Raw genomic sequence first — 16,358 nt, 5'->3', positions numbered from 1 at the left:
GGTGGGGAGGGAGGATATACTTGGCTTAAGCCCACTGAGCTTTTGATGTCGGAGTTGCCTCAAAGGCCTAAGGGAGCACTGACTAGGGTGGAGGCACACAGACTCAGAAGTTACAGAAAAAGATGTGGCCATTCAGGGAACAGTGTGGATCGAGGAGAACAGGCAGAATGGTAGTCTAGAACCAGAAGAGTCACTGCTGGATGAGGACAAGATGAAGGGGGTGCTTCAGATGAGGGGGGAGGTGGGAACCCTGGGGAGCATCCAGCATTCAAAGTCATATCTATGGCACAAGGTACAATGAAAAATGTCATAGGTGTCATGGCAGAGCATCAAACTAACAGGCAATAAAAGAAAACATGAACAAACTTCATTTTTGAAACATTTTTTAAACTTATGCATCAAAAACAAAAAACAGTATAAACAGAGTGGAAAGATAACCCAGAATAAGAGGAATTCTTTGCAATTTATATATCAGATAAGAGGTCAGTTATCAGAAAACATTCGTACTCCTGAACAACAGGAAAAAGTTCACAATTCAAAAGATGGGAAAAGGGATTCTAAGAGACATCCCCTTACCCCGCCTCCAAAAAGAGATGTCCAAGTGGCTAAAAACATATGAAACAGTCTCAGAGTCGAAGACAGAGGCAGCTCACAGACATTCTGACAACTATCAAAAAACAGAAGTCAACAAACATTTCCTCTGGAAAGATAAAACAGAACTACCCTATGTTCCAACAATTCCACTTCTGAGTATATGCCTGAAACAATGTAAAACAAGGTCTCAGAGAGACGTCTGTGTGCCGGTGTTTACAGTGGCGCACAGCACAGTAGTTAGAAGGTAGGTGCAAGCCTAGCCAGCTGGCTTAACAAGATCTAGGCCAGGGAAATACTCTGTCCTTGAAATATTGAAAACATGAACCATACCTAGAGAACAACACTCAAGGTTGTCCTCTAGCTCTACCCCCTACACACACACACACACACACACACACACACTCACACTCACACTCACACACACTCACACACACACTCAAAATCTTAGGAAAGAATTATTTCCCATTGGGAAAAGACTCATATTTACATTTATATAAGTAAGTGGAGGAATGCTGAATTCTAAATCAAGCAATGGCAGTATATCTCTGCATTTTTGCCACTGTGTACTAGTAACTCCAGTAATATCTTCACTTTTCCTCCATTTTGGAATGAGAACATCTGTATCAATAATCCCACATCTGGGCTACTACTGTATGTTGACTGTGTAAGAGGCAGAAAAGGAGGTTCTTGACTTCCGCAGTTCTTCCAACTGATAGATGGGCTGGTACCCAGGAGTTGTACCCAGGATACAGGACCCAGAGGTTCTAGATACACACAGGGTCCTGATTCAGATGATGAGATCTGTCGTTGGGATGATGGAATGAGACATAAGGGTCTTGAGGAAGGAAATGAGTGTGTTTTGAGAACAGATGTCAAAGCATGGCAAATTATATCTCCCCAATTATTGGCCTCAACAACAGTTCCCACCCACATATATTTATCGCACTGGGGAGAACTTTGGTGATAAATGGCCTGGGACACAGCATAGGGATTAGGCTTGATCTCCAGTACCCAAGTCAAAGCTGGGCATGGTAGCATAAGTCTGTAATTCCAGTGCTGGGGGGTAGTGGAGACAGGTGGATCCCTGAAGTTCATTGGAAAATTAGATTAGCCAATCAGCGAACTCCAATGGGATCAGTAAGAGATCCTGCCTCAAAAAATAAGGTAGAGGCTGAATGTGGTGGTTCAAATCTTTAATCCTAGCACTTGGGAGCACAGGCAGGTAGATCTCTGAACATTTGCAGTCAGCCTGACCTACATAGTGAACTCCAGGCTAGTCAGAACGACATAGTGAGACTTTGTCTCAAATAAATAAGAAAGAAAGAGAAAAAAGGAAAAAGAAAGGAAGAAGGAAAAAACAATTAAGGAAGACAACTGATATTGACCTCAGGCTTACACACACACACACACATCCACACATATGCATAAACTCACATGAACACATACATATAAAAAGTCCCATACTTCTATTATATGACTTTGGCCTTTCTCCTATTGAGACATGGAAATTATGCCCCATGCCTTTCCAGTGTGTGTGTGTGTGTGTGTGTCTATGTGTAGCTATGCGTGTGTAGCTCTGTGTGTGTATCCCTGTGTGTCTGCATATTTGTGTGTAGCTCTGTGTGTGTATCTCTGTGTATCTGTGTGTGCATGTGCATGAGTGTGTGTTTCTCTCTGTTTGTAGCTGTGTATCTGTGTGCCTGTGTGTGTCTGTGTGTGTAGCTCTATGTGTGTATTCCTGTGTATGTGTCTGTGTGTGTAGCTGTGTGTGTATCTGTGTGTGCATATTTGTGTGTATCTCTCTGTGTGTATCTCTGTGTATCTGTGTGTGTATCTGTGTGTGCATGCACGAGTGTGTATATCTCTGTATGTGTATCTGTGTGTGCGTGTGCATGAGTGTGTGTTTCTCTCTGTTTGTAGCTGTGTATCTGTGTGTGCGTGTGTGTGTATCCCTGTGTGTGTATCTCTGTGAGTACGTGTGTATGTGTGTGTATCCCTCTGTGTTTGTGTCTGTGTATGTGTGTCTGTGTATCTGTGTGTGTGTATCTTTGTGTATCTCTCTGTGTGTGTGTGTGTGTTTTCCAATAGGACATGGCTCAAGTTTAGGATTTTGAAGCTAGATTATAAAAGGGATTTTACTTTTCTCTGCACTGGAGCATCTACCACCAAAACCTTCCCCTATCTCGCGAATAGCCCAGTTGCCCTGAAGCCAACAGATGGTAGGAAAACCAAAATTTGCTCTGATACCATGAAGACAGGAAGTTGTCCAGAAAGCCCCTGATATTTAAACCCCAGCTACCATTTGACTTCAATGACACTAGAACCATCCAAATGAGCTCACCCTAAACTCCCAGCCCACAGAAATTAAGATAACAAAATGATTGTTTATACCATAGGACTTATGGTGATTCATTATGTAGAAACAGATTTTAAAAAAAGAAACAAGTTGTTAACACAGAGAAAATCTGGGAGACAGGGTAAGTAGAGTGCTTTCTAGGATGACCTTGCCTCAGGTGTGATGAGAGATGATGATTCAAGAATTACAGCCCTTCATCTCAGGATTATTCAGGGTTTGTCTACAACACCCAAGTCTACACTTGCAAGCACAGAGCTGAGAACTTCACAAAGGGGAAGAGAAAGAAACCGAGTCTGCAATCCCATCCATTTTCACCGCTTCCGGACACCTTGAAGGTGCAGTCAGGAACAATTTCTGAATCCCAGCTCTGTGGCCAGGAGCAAATATAAACAGACATCTGCCTTTCTAACACTTTTTCTTGGGCATCATTTGTCCAACAGAACGTTTTCCTGAAAATTGCTTTAGATGGGTGGAGAGGGAACTGGTTCACTGTGTGCCGGGTTGTTTTGTTTGTCTGGTTGGTTTGGTTTGTTTTTTTGTTTTTGTTTTTTGTTTGTTTTCCTTACTCTCTAATTTGTCTCCTCTTTTACCTGAGAAAAAGGACCCACTTAAGGTGCTTTGACATCAGTAGTCCTTGGGCAGTCCTGGGGTGAAATTCATAGGAACCAGACAGGAAGACTTGGAGGAGAAAAACTGACTTTTTAAGTCACTCAAAGAAAAGATAGCATCTCTGGCATGTTTGTGTGTCTAGAAGAATCCAGCATTGTTCACCAAAGGGTGCGATCAGAATAAGCTTATGTTCACACAGAGGGTGGGCCGAGTTAAGAAGGGCCAGAGGATGTCTTCAGTCAGTATGAGCATACACCTCAGTGGAAGCACTTGAGAGTGGGGGGAGGACCGCAAAGAGTGAGGTTTCAGGAGATAGAAAATGCCAGAGTCTTGGTTAGTAGATGACGAGAGCCTTGCCATTAAAATCAAGAGGTGAGGCTGTATGACGTGGAAACTTAGTTCTGTAGAGTCCATTGTGTTGGATGGTGTTTTTCTGGGGCAGACACGTGAAGGAGTGTTTTCCTGAAATAGACACAGCTAAAAGGCTAATACAGACTCTCACTGAGGAACATCTCACTGAAGCAAACACAGGAGAGAGGATGTTCTGCCAAAGCAAGCACGTGCAAAAGGACAGGTGATGAAGGATTCTTTGCTAACAACTCGAATGTATTGGTCTGCCTTACATCACAGCTAAGCTGCATTTGTCAGGACTCCTTGAACTCAGGATGATTGAATGCACTTACTGGGCAAGCCCCTTGCTGAGGCAAGACACAGGGAGGACACGTGATGTCTGGAGGGTAGAACTAGGACTCAACAGAGTGATGGAGGGGGGCTTGGCTTGCTAGTACAGCTAGCTGCACAATGCTTGTGGGTCTCATGTCTGCCCTGATCTTTGCCTCCCTGAGAGAGGCACAGCTGAGAACTTCTCCTGGTGTTCCTGTTGGTCCCTCCTACTGATTCAAGCCAAGGTTGAGGCCTGGCTGTCTCTGCTAGGTCATATCACTGCTGTTGCTAACCTGACTCTACTGAACTGGACTGCTGATGTATCCATGAAATGTTTGTGATTGGATCAAGCTGCCGCTGCCTGCTAACCTGTGAACTGAACTGCCAATTTCCAGACAACACAGACAGGAGTTTCTCCAAAGAACCTTTCTAAACAGGTCCGCTTCCTTCATATCCTTTCTTGTTCACTACCTCTGGTGGTTGGTGGGCTACAAGGGAGGCTAAAGCATTTAAGAACCATCATTAAAAATAAAGTTTGTTAGCCCAAACGTTTGAAATACCCAAGATTCAATTCAAAGACCATATGAAGCCCAAGGAAAAGGAAGACCAGAGTGTGAATGCTTAGGTCCTTCTTAGAAGAGGGAACAAAATACTCACAGGAGGAAATACGGAGACAAAGTATGGAGCAGAGACTGAAGGAAAGGCATCCAGAGACTGCCCCACCTGGGGATCCATCCCATATACAGTCGCCAAACCCAGACACTATTTCAGGTGCCGGGAAGTGCTTGCTGACAGGAGCCTGATATGGCTGTCTCCTGAGAGGCTCTGCCAGAGCCTGTCAAATACAGATGTTGTTGGGAGCCGCAGTGATTCGCCATTCCAAGATGGCGCGGACATCCTGTCCTCCCACTTGTAAACAACTGACTGCGCAGGTGCAAAAGGCAAAAGGCGCGCCAAAGTCACTGCCCATCCCGGGGCATAATATGGGGTGATGAGTGAACAGCCAATTAGAAGTGAACACGCCACTCTAGGGTATATATAGCAATGCCTTTCCCGGGCTTGGGGTCTTTTCTGCTTTTGCTGTTACAAGAAGTAAAGCCTCGTTTGTAGTGATACCCGATTACTGCCTCCGTGTCCTTTTTCGCGGGCGAAGGGGACACAAAAGAGGTGCACGCAACAAGATGTGGATGCTTGCAGCCAACCATTGGACTCAATGCAGGGTCCCCAATAGAGATGTTGGAGAAGGAACTGAAGGAGCCGAGGGGGTTTGCTGCCCCATGGCTCCCCAGAGCTCCCAGGGACTAGACCACCAACCAAAGAATGAACATGGAGGAACCCATGTTGGATGTCAGTGGGAGGAGCAGCCCTTGAGCCTGAGGGTGTTCAATGCCTCAGTGTAGGGGAATGCCAGGGCGGGAAGACAGGAGTGGGTGGGTGGGTGGGTGGGAGAGCACCCTCATAGAGGCAGAGGGAGGGGGAGGGGATAGGGGCTTCCGAAGGGGAGACCTGGAAAGGGAAAAACCAATTGAAATGTAAATTTAAAAATATCTAATAAAAATTAAAAAAAAATAAAGTTTGAAAAAGTTAAAATTACAGTGTGGGCCAGCTAAAAGAGTAGCATCAGTGGTTATGACAAATACGTTGGCAGACAATGAGAAAGGTCTGGGCTCAGAGACTAAGTCCGAGAAAGTGGGTAAGAATGAAGACCTTTGTCTTCACTTGAGTCAATCACATAAACATTTGGTGGGACTCTCGTGTGTGTCACATTCTTTGCTAGCTGCCAGGGAGGCTGATGAATAGGACAGAATTCCTGCCCACCAGGACACAAGGTCTGACTGCAGAGACCGAAGTGTAAGTGTAAACAAAGGATGCTACTGTAAAATGTGTGTAACAAAGAAGGTGTGTACAAGGCTGCTTCAGAAGTGACCACAGTACATCCGTGGAAGTCTGGGCTTGGTGAGGGACAAGCAGAAGACACCTACACAAAGAAAACCAAGCCAATGAGATCTCAATGGTATGAGGCATTCAAAATCCCAGAGTTGGATTTTTTTTTTTTTTTTTTTTTTTTTTTTTTTTGTGGGCCAAGGACTAGTCATTGGGAGAAAGAAGAGGTACCCAAACTGAGAAAATCCACCAACGCACAGTTGAAACAAGGAATTTAGTAACACGAATGGGTATGTCAAAGGACCTAATTGTGAATAATAGAATCTGCACCAGCTAGTGGGCCAGAGGAAGGAAGGAGAGGGACTGTATGGCTGGCAAATACTCAAGGGGATAGTTGACCAAAGATGGTGAGCTCAAGGTCACTAGACTACAGAAAAGTGACCCTGCCTTTTGTTTTTGTTTTGTTAAGAGAGTATGTCACTCCGTAGCCAGGATGGTCTTGAACTTTCAGTAATCTTCCTGCTTCCAGCTCTCAAGTTCTGGAATTATAGGTGTGAGTCTGTAATCAATAGGCTGGGAGAACCTATCTCAAACAACAACGACACACAAATAAAACCCTCGAATACGTGTATAAATGCCATTCTGTTAGCTCGACTTAGAGGTAAAGGTGAAGGCTTTCTAGTAGGAGGCTAATGGGTGTTTGACTAAGGTAAACTACACGTCTTTGAAGATTAGAGTAACAGACTGCAATTGGAAGCCGTAAAGCAAGAAAGATCATCAAACCTGGCGTCAGTCTTCCGATGCCAGTGAAAGAGAAAGACCCCTTCATCCTGCTACTACTATGGAATTAGAAGTAAAGGCTTGTTCCTTCTTTGACTACGCAGGGTGGAAGAATTGTTACCCTGTTGCTAAGGAAAAGGGAAGGGGCTGTTCCCAGTTGCTATGGTGACAAGGTAAGAGCGTTCCCTCCGTACCGCCGTAGGTTTACCAGTCAGTTTTTTCTCCTCGTTGCTATGACGATCTAGAGGGATTGTTCTCGTCTCCCACACCTCCCGCCGTTGTTGCTAGGACGAGGTAGAGGTAGGGGTTGTCCGCCTGGTTGTCGTGGAGACGGCGGGTGCCCTGGCCCCGCCCCGCTCCGCCTGACAGCCGCGGCTGCATCGCGCCTGCGCAGTGCTCTCGTCCCCCGCAGTCTCGGTGCGTTGAAGCCGGAGACCGCGGCGGCCTCTGCTAGGACCCTCCGCCCCAGAGCCGCCGGCCCGAGCCGCAGCCTCTGCCGCAGCGCCCCCGCCTCCCATCCCCTCCCCTGTCGTCTCAGCCGGAGCCGCCTCGCGCACTGTGAGTCGGGGCTGAGGCCACGGTCGCCGTGGGGCTGAGTCAGCGGGAGGCCCGGGCCGGGCTGGGGGAGGGGAACTGGGCTCCCCATCCCCGCCGGCCCCCGTCCCCACCCCCACCTGTGTCCCGTTGCGCCTGTCTCCCGTCCTCGGTGTCCTCCTGGGTGGCCTCCGGGGCCAGGCCTCCCCAACCACTCCTCCTGCCCTGTCCTCTCTGTCTTCCTCCCTGCGGACCAACCTAAAGGTTCTTCCCCTCTATATGTGGCGCTATCGCACCTCTACCCACGGCCTTGTATTTTCCCCCAAACTCCCTCTGATCTGCCTGTCCTTGTCCCTTGTCCCTTCTCTTTACCGGGACCTGACATCTCCCAGCTTCTAGTTTCCCCAAGATAAGCCAGAGAAAGAGTGACAAGGGAGACAGCCAGGTGGAGACTTGGGGGAGGAGGACATTGTATCTGTCCAAACCTTGGGACCCCAGGATACTTACTCACCTGCTCCTGACCAGAATTGGCTTAGGAAAGCAGGCCTGGATAGTTCTAAGTAGCTGCAGAGAGCCGGCACAGCTTTAGGAACAGGGTCAAGCTACGTTGCAATCAGCTACTGTTGGTGCACCGAGCTCGTGCGGGGTGGCCTTCTTGTGTGCTGAGCCACTGCCTTGGCCATACTGTGCAGGAATGAGAAAGGGAGTGGAGGGAGGGGAGGCATGGTTGGTTTGGGAGCTTAAGTTCTTGTGCTTCCCGTACATTTTTTTTTTTTTTTTTTTTTTTTTTGTGAATAAGCATCTTTCAGGACTCTTTAAATGACTTTCCTTTAAAGGGTCACATTACAACCTTGGTATATGTGAGGTTTGAAGACAGACCTGTATAGTACTAATACAGGCACTTACTGATTGTAAGAGGGGTTTGGGCAGGACTTGATTTCCAATACCTGTAAATTTGATGGAGAAGTGGGTTTTGACAGTCTGAGCAGAGTGGAAAGGAGGGGCTGTTGGGAGTCCCTCATAGCTCTGAGACCTATAGCCCTACCTCCCATAGCTCTGAGTCTCCGTGGGGGTGATTCCCAGGGTTGCCTTTGCCACCTACCAGCGTGCTGTGTCTAGTGTTGAAATAAAGTCCCAAGCTATTTTCTTTTTCCCAACAAGAAACAACTGAAGTTAGTTTGTGCTCATAGCCAGAAAGTTCTTCATAGACACGCCTGAACTCGAGGGCTCCTACCTGCTGTGCGTACCTCAATGCCAGCTTCTGTTGGTTCCTTTTTTTTTCCTCCCAAATTTCAATGTAGTGTTAGGAAATTAGTGTAAGACAGTTCTAATGCACAAGAGGCTTTGGGCTTCTTTGGGAGTGTTTGTTTGTTTGCTTGCTTGCTTGCTTGACTCCAGGCCACATAGGAGGGCATGGTCCACTCATGGTGAAAGGCCCACTCATTAAGAGTTTCTGAGGTTGCAAACAGTGATTTTGCTCCTCGGCTTTGCTCACTCATGGCCTATTGGCAGCTTCCTCAGGGCCACTCCCTGCCCCCATGCTCATCAGATTAGTTTACAGTAGCAAAGACGGCTGTCGCCCTAGTTTTAAACATAGAGATGAAGTTTGGGAAAATGACAGCCCCCATCCAACCGTAGAGTTTGTTCTGTTTCGAATGCCAGTCTAGGGTTTGGCGGGATGTGCCTGCCTGTGGTACAGTGGGAGCTCTGGGGCCTGGGAGTCACATTCCTTCTTCTGGTCCTCTCTGTGTCACATAGCTCACCCAAATACCCGAGGAGGGCAGAAGGAGACAGCTGTGCTGGAGAGCCGCTCTTCCTGGGCTGAGGGTATTTTGGGAATCAGTGTTGTTACTGGGGTGGAGGGTGGTGAATTAAGCAAGGAAATGTGTCAAGGCTAGAGTGTGGGGCACAACGTTCCCTTTGCAGTGTACTATGGGATAGTACCTTTCAGAGCATCAGAGTGGCTTTTGTAGGGGCTCATTTGCCTTTGAAATCCATACCAGTGTTTTACAAGATAATGACTGAATGCTTTATAAACTAGTCCTCTTAAGAAACAAGACTGAGACCTCTCTTACACACCGAGCCAGCTGCTATTGTAGGTCATTGTTAAGATCAGGGAGAGGGGCATGATTTGGACCAAGTCAGACCTAGAGCTGAGTGGCGTGTTATGGTTTTATAGGACTGCATTTTCTTGATCTTGAGACTAACCTGTAATTTACCCACAGCTTTTAGGTAAAGTGTGTGTGTGTGTGTGTGTGTGTGTGTGTGTGAGAGAGAGAGAGAGAGAGAGAGAGAGAGAGAGAGAGAGAGAGAGAGAGAGACAGGGAGAGAGATTGTATTCTGAGCTATATCTGAGCTATATCCTAGTTTCAAGAGCAGGAAGTAGCAAGCCTCGAAGGGGAGACATTTGTGTGTCTTTGAGTTAGAATGGTGTTCCTATTTCTGTGAAGATGCCAGGGCTGCTCCACCTCAGAGCTCACGCATTGTCAAGGTGGGGATGATGGACACCTTTCTCCAATCTCATGCTTTTTGTGCATTTCAGTGATTAACTTAGGTATGCTAGTTATTGAACAAAACAGTTCCCACATGGGAGTCCAGCTCAGAGCCATAACAGGATACTCTCTGGAAATTTCACGAACAGCTGGAAGCAAGCATCTTATGAATTATCCCAGAATTTAGGCAGGCAAGCATTTTTCAGAAGCTGAGTAGAAGAGCTAAATTTTGGGGCCAAAAATGTATGTGCTCTGGTTCATTTATAGAAATGTTTGTTAGGATCTTAGATACACTTTAGAACTCAGAACAGGACAGAAGATGTCCTAACGTTCTCATTTCCAGGTTTTGACACGAGACACTAAGAGTTAAGTGATTTGCCTCAAGGTGACTTAGCTAATGTAGAGAGTATGTGAGAGCACTGTCAACTGTGTACACCATGCAGATGTACATGGTGGTTATTAGAGTCTGAGTCAGGATTAGAACTCACATTTCCAGACTAGCACTATTCTACACTGCCGAGATGCAGCGTTTGTCACACTTAATAGTACAAAGGGCTGTAATAAAAATAATTTAGTAGTCTGTAATTAGCCCTGTAGACAGAGGCTCCTTTTATTGTCTGAGATGTTGCAAGGCCAGGCCAAATGTAATGTCAAAGTGTCTAATTAAATATTTATTCTTGCCACCTTAAAAATAATTTTTCCTCACACATTCCTCCTTCAGGAGGGCTTCTTTTTACGACTATGCATCAACTAACTGAAAGCAAATGCAAAGTTGGGTGTCGACGCCTTGCTTATCTCAAGGCTGCTGCATTCGGGAAAGCAAAGGAGAACAGACCTGAGGCTGACTGGAAACAAGCCTGAGGGACAGCTTTAGGGCTACCTTCCAGTTCTCAAGTGTGGCTTTGCATAGGTCCTGGGAGCCACAGGGACTTCTCATCTCCATCCTTTGGAAACTAAGTTTATCCGGTCTCTCAAATCAGGTGTATCTGAGCACAAATCCCAGTCCTCCCACTTCCTGGCTGTGTGACACTGGGCAGGTTATATAACTGCTGTTAGTTTTTGCATCTGTAGACTTGGATGGTGGCTGTCCCACAGGGTTGTTAGAGGATGCAAGTACAGTAGCTGCTTACTAGCAGGTAGCAATCTTGATTTACATTTACTGGTGCCATTAATTTAAAAATAATGTCTCAAAGTTAGTCATGAGAAATCCATCCTGAACTAATTCAAAACCGCCCCGTTCCTCAGGAGCCTTCCTAATGTGTTTGACAGAAGCAGAGATTTGGCCAGTGAAAACTAGAGCGTCACAGTGTCATTTCAACTGCCAAATGAGAGTGAATGCATGAGATGGGCCTTTGTGACCATGCATTCAGCTGACTTGCTTGTCTGATAGAACGGCCAGGCATGAGCAGTTGACTGGAGCAGAGCCCAGGTTTGGTGTGATATGGGGGTGTTCAGTCCTTCTGCTGGGGAGGCTAGTCTGAGGAATGATCTTGTAATCTGAAGTAGAAAAGCTGCTGTGTGCTGGCTCTTGTGGCCCTCACTCACTTCCTCTGCTGTGAGAGGTGCACCTTGAACCACGACTTCACTCAGATCAGTTCCTATACTTGTGGGATACAGAGGTCATGGGAAAAGAGCCCTTCCTCCCAGCCTGGTAACCTACTCCCTGAGGGCGGTCATTCCGGATGGAGCTGCTACAGAAAGGCTCAAGGCCTTTACCAGGGGGCAAAACATATCTGTTGGCAAAACATAGATGGATCTGAATTCCTATATCAAGCCCACGTCCATATACAGGCCTCTAAAGTAGCTCTGTGGTAGGTAGAGTGGTCCCCCAGCAGGTGCAGCATGCTCCATCCCCAGGACTGTAAATAAACTTGGAAAGGATCTACCTCTGGAAAGACAGATGTGGGCATGGGGAAGGGAAAAGAGACTCAACAGGGAACTTTTAATTCCTCTACTTTCGTGTTTGACCTGTTGTGAGATACGCTGCTTCTGGACTTAGAGGAGAGCAACTAGACTCGATAGTGCACATGACTTCAACACATCTTCACAGAAAACCCTCGGGGAGCAGTCAGCGATGGAGCAGATAGCACTAGCTTGCTTCCTCCTTCAGACTAAGCCAGTGTCCAGATCTGACTTGTGAGTGAGGAAGGGCCCTCTGAAGTGGCTGCTTCCCCAGCAGCCAGCTCCACGGAGTGCCTGCCTCATCCATCTCCTTTCCCCTTCATTCCCCTTTTGAGAATCATCCCTTCCTCTTGACAGCCAAAGTAACCATTACTTCCTAATAAGGTCATTTAATTTTACCATTGACCAAAGCAGCATCTGCCCACCTGACCTTTACAAGTCTGTGAGCTGGATGTGGTACCATATGTGGAATCCCAGAACTCAGAACAACCTGGACTACATAGTGAATCTGCTTCTCAAATAATAACAACATATTAAGTCCTGTGCCTTTTACCAAAGAACTTGAAGCTTCAGAGGACTTAACTGAAGTATGGACACACTTGGTGACGAAAGCTGCACACTCTATCAGGCCTGGCTGGTCCTTTTACTCACCATTAACAGCTTCTGGTGGACATGACTAGTAAAGGGCTGGAGAGATGGCTCAGCGGGTAAGGACACTTGTTGTTGTGGAGCCTGGGTTCAGTTCCCAGCACCCACATGTTGGCTCACGACCATCTGCAGGAACTCAGGCAGTGTATACACATGCAGGCAAAACAGTCAAGCACATAAACCAAGTAAATATAAAAAGAAAGAAAAAAGAGATGACTACCATGGTGTGATAAGAATTCACTAAATAATGTTGAATTTTTAATTTTGTCATCAGTTGGCCATTGTCTTTTTTTAGCCAGGTATCCTGTTGATTATAGAAAGATGACACACTTGTCGGTTGAACACATGCTGTGGGTGCTTACCCAGATGGAGTGAGGATTTAGCTGACTAATTTACAGTCGATCACCCAGTCTTTCTTTGGCTGAGAATACAAATCTGCACGGTAGCCCAGGGCTGGAGAGGCATCCTGCGGTCAAGGGTAGATTTTCCCCGAGTGAAGCTGGCTGGCAGTTCTTGCCACACACTAGATCCTGGTCTTACTAGCACCATGTCCTACCAACTTTGCTGAGCTGCCTAGACATTATTTTCCAACGTCTTAACACCAGAGGTCTAAGCTCTGGATGCTTCATTTCCATCACATAAAGAAAGACTTAGCCCATCTGAAGGATTTTGACTCCACATAGAGTGTTTTTCATAAAACTATTTCCTAATATGTAGGAAATACATACCACTTATATGTTATGATTAAGATAACTGAGCAAGAAGCACGACTCCAAATCTGCCTAGTAATTTAGACTATATACATATATGTCCACACACACACAGAGCCTTAAAAGGACACATGTTCTTAAACCATAAATTGCCATTTTCAGACTATTTAAGACCATTGGTTAAAGATGTATTTAAAACTACATAGATTTTTATTAATATAGCCATATTAATAATATAAAATATTTGAAACAGTAAATTGTTGGCAGCCAGAAATGCCATGGTTGTCTAGGTTAGGCTTTTGCCAGTAGTGGAGACTGTTCAATTTTAAATGCTATAGAAGAGAGATCCTAACCTCTGGGGGATCCAGGACGTGGAGTTGAGGAATATATGGCCTGTCCCACAGTTTGGCCTGTGCTGCACTGAATGTTTGCTAAGCAGGATGTTTCTCTTCCTCCAAGTGATTCTGACTACCCTAACACTTATCCCAGACGGGCAGATGCCAAGCCCTGCTGCCTGGAATTATTAGCACAAGTCTTTGGCTCTGTCTGGCTAAAAAGCTCCACTACCAAGTGATTGTTAAATAAGCAGTCACCTTATCGTGAGATCATTGTTGCCTGGTCACCTTGTAATAGGATATAGTTATAATATAATGCCCTAGTCACCTTGTAGTGGTGTTTCCTGCTGGGTAAGAAGTGAAATCTTAGCTGGTTTTGTGTCAGCAAGATCATAGTTAGGATTAATGTGTGTGTTGCCATGTGGGAGAGGCAGGTCTTGGACCACTAGATGAAATCCAATATTCCTTCCAGTGTGAGCAGTGTTGTGCTGAAGGCTTATCTCCAGGGGTGTAAATTGTACCTTGTAGCCAGACTTCCCTGCAGCACCAGGCTCTTGGCTGCTAGCCCTCACCCCCTTCCTTGATGGTTATTGCCATCTGCCAAGGACTCTGATTTTGTCTCTGGTTTGTTCTGATTTTAAATCAGTGGAGATCATAACTAGAAGCTTGCACTTGGGGTGTTTATTAGCACCTATAAGTGACAGGACCACTGCTAAGGATGGAGATGTGTTGTGCTGGCCCCAAAACAGCAACTCAATAAGACTCGTATTCCCCAGAAGGTGTAGTTTTCAGGTTTATAGTTTATTCTTATGAATGTGCATGTTGTCTTCACAAGGCCTTGTAAGTAGTCAACAAGTACCTCCCAAGTGTCCTATGACTTGTACGCGTTAGACATGTATGCATGCAGCATGTATGATTGTTATGCATTAATGGTGACCCAGCTAACTTTCAGTTAGAGTCTAGTATTACAATGATTTTGAAGAGGTCGTCACATATTTAATGACCCCTCGTATCTATGAATTTAACCAACCAAAAAGCAAAACTTGAATTTGCCACGTACTGAGAGTACTGTGCTGAATCCAGTGAAAAGATGTGTAGTCGAGCGTTAGGTATTACAGTGGGTGGTAGTTGTCTTAGGTATTACATCTAATCCTCTTGTGCCCTCTGCTCCACCCGCTTGACCCTGACTCCAACTTAGAGGATAAGGGAGGCTATGCCTAGGCTGTCTGCAGGTACCAGGCTGCTTTATAGAACTGAGCACAAGAAGACTTTAGCATCTACTGGAGCCAATCTCCTATGATTATGTACCATGGGACAGTTGTAATTGGAGACAACTGTCAGTGTAAAGGGGAAAGGGGACAGAAAAAAAAAAAAACAAAAAAAAAAAAACCTGTCTTTGAGATACAGGAAAGGGCCTTCACAGGCAAAGGCTCTTTTCCCTCTGAGACTGATGGGAAAACATAGCTTTTCTACCCAATAGGTAAAGTTCAGGGAAGATGGCTGGCATCCTGGGAAGAAATGACCTTCACTTCTTCTGACAGGCAAGGCTGCCTACTGAGGAGGAATGAGGGGGCTGTGGGGGAGATGAAGGTCTCGAAGGCTTGAATTAACAACAGTGAGGATTTAGCCTGGGCATTTGGAGACGAATAAAAGTTTTATTGTTTAGGGGCAACAGCCCATTTGGGCACATGAATTCATAATGGGCCAGGTCTCCATGCTGGCCCAGAGACACAGCAGGGGGAAGGGGCACCAGGCTTGCGGTGGTGTGACACTTTCAAGGCAGGGTTTCTGAGGAGGCAGAATTTAGAATGCCTATGGGACCGGAGGTGAAAGGAAGGGCTCCAGGTTTAAGCAGAGGTGGCTGCTCACCAGAACGAGGGAGCAGAGTAACTTAGGCCCCAGTGAGAACAGAAGATGGGTTTGGAATGGGGGATGAGCCACAGGGAGGTTAGAGACAGAGGCATCTTCACTGGATTGTAAGTTCGGGCCGTGGCTACCTTTATTTACATTTGTCTAGTCCTTGAAATTGTTGTGAATGGGCATACATAACCAGCCACATCTTTAATAGCTAAAGCCTCAAGAGAAGAGCTTCCTGTGAAGCTCACTGGCTTTGACACTGATGAGGAAGGCCTAGAAATAGGAGATCTCAGAGTCTGGCTCTCTTAAGTTGTTGGAACTGGGAGGAGCCTCTGCTTGTCAGTGGTTGCTCTGTGATCCCAGCTTGTCACCACTACGGAGGCGCCCAGCTACTAGCCCTTATCTGCCTGCAACAGCCATTTAAGCTTGAGGCACTGACTCCCTCGGACTCCAGAGCTGTATCTTAGATGAGCAGTGTTTTCTCATCCTCTGCCCACATGCCCTTCTAAGCCACTCCTATTTGGCCCTTTGTCAGTGAAGGAAGACCATCTCTGTGTCCTCAAGACAGAAGCACCCCTGGCTAGATCTGAGTGCAGTTTTGTGAGTGGATTTCCACCCTCCCTCCTGCCCTAAACCCGGTACTTTGTGCAGCGTGTAAACTTGACAGCTGTCTGTGGCTGTCCTTTTTTTTTTTTTTTTTTTTTTCCTGTTTTCAAGCATCCACTGAGCCCTCTGTCCTAATATTCTCTCAATGTCCTCATGATGTCCTCCTAGATCACCTACTTTGACCCTGACCGACACCCTTGCCTGTGTCCTTTCACTTGCTAGACTCAAATTCCTCCTGCACTGGACAACAGAAGGCATTGGTCCAGCTGATGCTGCAGAGGAGTTGCAGGGCTGATGGCCACACAAGGAGGAAACCTGAGGGAGGTCAGGTTTGAGTATGGGTATGGGAGCGGAAAGGCAGGGCTGCACCTCCTCCTGGGCAACCGTG

General features: G+C 46.3%; 1 protein-coding gene across 2 annotated transcripts in view; it reads left to right on the top strand.

The window, feature by feature from the left end:
* The first annotated feature begins 7,263 nt into the window (after positions 1–7,263).
* Mapre3 (microtubule associated protein RP/EB family member 3) overlaps positions 7,264–16,358 on the top strand; it is a 46,343-nt gene continuing 37,248 nt past the window's right edge. For both annotated transcript variants that reach the window (XM_034514190.2, XM_034514189.2), the window contains exon 1: positions 7,264–7,444. The gene's annotated coding sequence lies outside the window, so the exon portion shown is untranslated. The remainder of the gene's footprint in view (positions 7,445–16,358) is intronic.

The sequence above is a fragment of the Arvicanthis niloticus genome, chromosome 11 (assembly GCF_011762505.2).
Source record: "Arvicanthis niloticus isolate mArvNil1 chromosome 11, mArvNil1.pat.X, whole genome shotgun sequence".
NCBI classification, from domain to species: domain Eukaryota; kingdom Metazoa; phylum Chordata; class Mammalia; order Rodentia; family Muridae; genus Arvicanthis; species Arvicanthis niloticus.
Note: the sequence above shows the minus strand (reverse complement) of the source record. Positions and strands in the feature narration are given on the sequence as shown.